The sequence below is a fragment of the Oncorhynchus mykiss genome, chromosome 17 (assembly GCF_013265735.2).
Source record: "Oncorhynchus mykiss isolate Arlee chromosome 17, USDA_OmykA_1.1, whole genome shotgun sequence".
In the NCBI taxonomy this organism is placed as follows: Eukaryota; Metazoa; Chordata; class Actinopteri; order Salmoniformes; family Salmonidae; genus Oncorhynchus; species Oncorhynchus mykiss.
Genome location: NC_048581.1, coordinates 90,870,009 through 90,872,960, shown reverse-complemented (window position 1 = coordinate 90,872,960; position 2,952 = coordinate 90,870,009).

The window sequence follows — 2,952 nt, the reverse complement described above, 5'->3', positions numbered from 1 at the left end:
ATACAGGGTCAGTTCCAGGGTCAGTAGCTATATACAGGGTCAGTTCCAGGGTCAGTAGCTATGTACAGAGTCAGTAGCTATATACAGGGTCAGGGACAGATCCAGGGTCAGTAGCTATATACAGGGTCAGTTCCAGGGTCAGTAGCTATATACAGGGTCAGTACCTATATACTGGGTCAGTTCCAGGGTCAGTAGCTATATACAGGATCAGTAGCTATATACAGGGTCAGTTCCAGGGTCAGTAGCTATATACAGGGTCAGTTCCAGGGTCAGTAGCTATATACAGGGTCAGTTCCAGGGTCAGTAGCTATATACAGGGTCAGTTCCAGGGTCAGTAGCTATATACAGGGTCAGTAGCTATATACAGGGTCAGTAGCTATATACAGGGTCAGTAGCTATATACAGGGTCAGTTCCAGGGTCAGTAGCTATATATAGGGTCAGTAGCTATATACAGGGTCAGTTCCAGGGTCAGTAGCTATATATAGGGTCAGTTCCAGGGTCAGTAGCATTACCATATTAACAATGTACAGGGATACTGGAGTGATGGAGGTAGATATGTATAGGGGAAAGGGGACAAGTATACTGGAGTGATGGAGGTAGATATGTATAGGGAGGGGTAAGGAGACAGGGATACTGGAGTGATGGAGGTAGATATGTATAGGGGTAAGGGGGCAGGGATACTGGAGTGATGGAGATAGATATGTATAGGGGTAAGGAGACAGGGATACTGGAGTGATGGAGGCTTCTCCCTCCCTGTCATGGTTGCCAATCGTTTGAATATGTAAATCGAGAGACGGGTGTTTTATACAACAACCTTCTGTGTTCTCTTTTGGACTCCCCACATCTCATCTCTCCGCTTCCACCGGGTATTCCACTGATTTCAAAACTCAGCCAACTTCTTCGCTGCAATGACACTGTTGATCGCCGTTTCTTTGCATACATTTGCTAGATGTACTGTACTAAACTGTACTGTTTACTGAACATCAACAGATAAAAATACTATATTGACAGCTGATAGTTATCGCACCCTCTCCCCCTGAAAAGAGGTTTACCAGTAAGCCAACTTCATAGACCACGTCGCGTCTGTGACACAGAGGAAGAATATGAAAGACAATCAAATTCTTTCATTGAGCATTTCCACTTGTAGAGGACACCCCCGATGCCTGGCTTGATGAAGCTCCAAAACAAGTTATAAGCTTGAACAGAAGCCAGTTAATTAAATAAATCCCAACAAAAACACAACAAACTATTTTCTGTAAACTCTATACATATTTTCAATGATAGCCGTAATGGCATCAAGTCAACTGTCAATAAACATCAGCAAATACTGTAATGAGAATCGTCTTTAAATTCACATTGTTCACCTATAAACGATTAGGAAATGCATTACACATATTGATTAAATCAGATGTGATCAGGAAGAGAAAAGAGGCCATAAAGGCTGTTTCCTCTGTATATCCTGTACCTCTAGTAGCACCATAAGGCTGTTTCCCCTGTATATCCTGTACCTCTAGTAGCACCAGAAGGCTGTTTCCCCTGTATATCCTGTACCTCTAGTAGCACCATAAGGCTGTTTCCCCTGTTTCCCTGTACCTCTAGTAAAGGCTGTTTCCCCTGTAGATCCTGTACCTCTAGTAGCACCATAAGGCTGTTCCCCTGTACCTCTAGTAGCCCCATAAGGCTGTTTCCCCTGTAGATCCTGTACCTCTAGTAGCACCAGAAGGCTGTTTCCCCTGTAGATCCTGTACCTCCTGTAGCACCATAAGGCTGTTCCCCTGTACCTCTAGTAGCCCCATAAGGCTGTTTCCCCTGTAGATCCTGTACCTCTAGTAGCACCATAAGGCTGTTTCCCCTGTAGATCCTGTACCTCTAGTAGCACCATAAGGCTGTTCCCCTGTACCTCTAGTAGCCCCATAAGGCTGTTTCCCCTGTATATCCTGTACCTCTAGTAGCACCATAAGGCTGTTTCCCCTGTTTCCCTGTACCTCTAGTAAAGGCTGTTTCCCCTGTAGATCCTGTACCTCTAGTAGCACCATAAGGCTGTTCCCCTGTACCTCTAGTAGCCCCATAAGGCTGTTTCCCCTGTAGATCCTGTACCTCTAGTAGCACCAGAAGGCTGTTTCCCCTGTAGATCCTGTACCTCCTGTAGCACCATAAGGCTGTTCCCCTGTACCTCTAGTAGCCCCATAAGGCTGTTTCCCCTGTAGATCCTGTACCTCTAGTAGCACCATAAGGCTGTTTCCCCTGTAGATCCTGTACCTCTAGTAGCACCATAAGGCTGTTCCCCTGTACCTCTAGTAGCCCCATAAGGCTGTTTCCCCTGTAGATCCTGTACCTCTAGTAGCACCAGAAGGCTGTTTCCCCTGTAGATCCTGTACCTCCTGTAGCACCATAAGGCTGTTCCCCTGTACCTCTAGTAGCCCCATAAGGCTGTTTCCCCTGTAGATCCTGTACCTCTAGTAGCACCATAAGGCTGTTTCCCCTGTAGATCCTGTACCTCTAGTAGCACCATAAGGCTGTTCCCCTGTACCTCTAGTAGCACCATAAGGCTGTTTCCCCTGTAGATCCTGTACCTCTAGTAGCACCATAAAGACATGTTGTAACGTTGTATACCCTCAGACTATGATAAAATGTCATGTACAACTTGTACTACTAAAGAAGTCGTTTTTATGTTACAGTGTTATTGTGATGGATTTTCTATTGGAAAAATTCCCTAGCCTTTAAAGTACGGCATGAAGAACACCAATCCACTATTATACATCAATATACCACTTTGCCAGTTGAGAGACACTTTATAGAACAAAATCATTCTATTTAATGAATTGTGTTGCGTCAAGTTCGCTCTCATACATTTGAATTCTGTATTTCTTTGGGACTAATTTGTATGCAGGTAGACCAGAAAAGTCACATCCCTGATTGGCAGATGAATGGCAACCCTGATTAGAAGCACC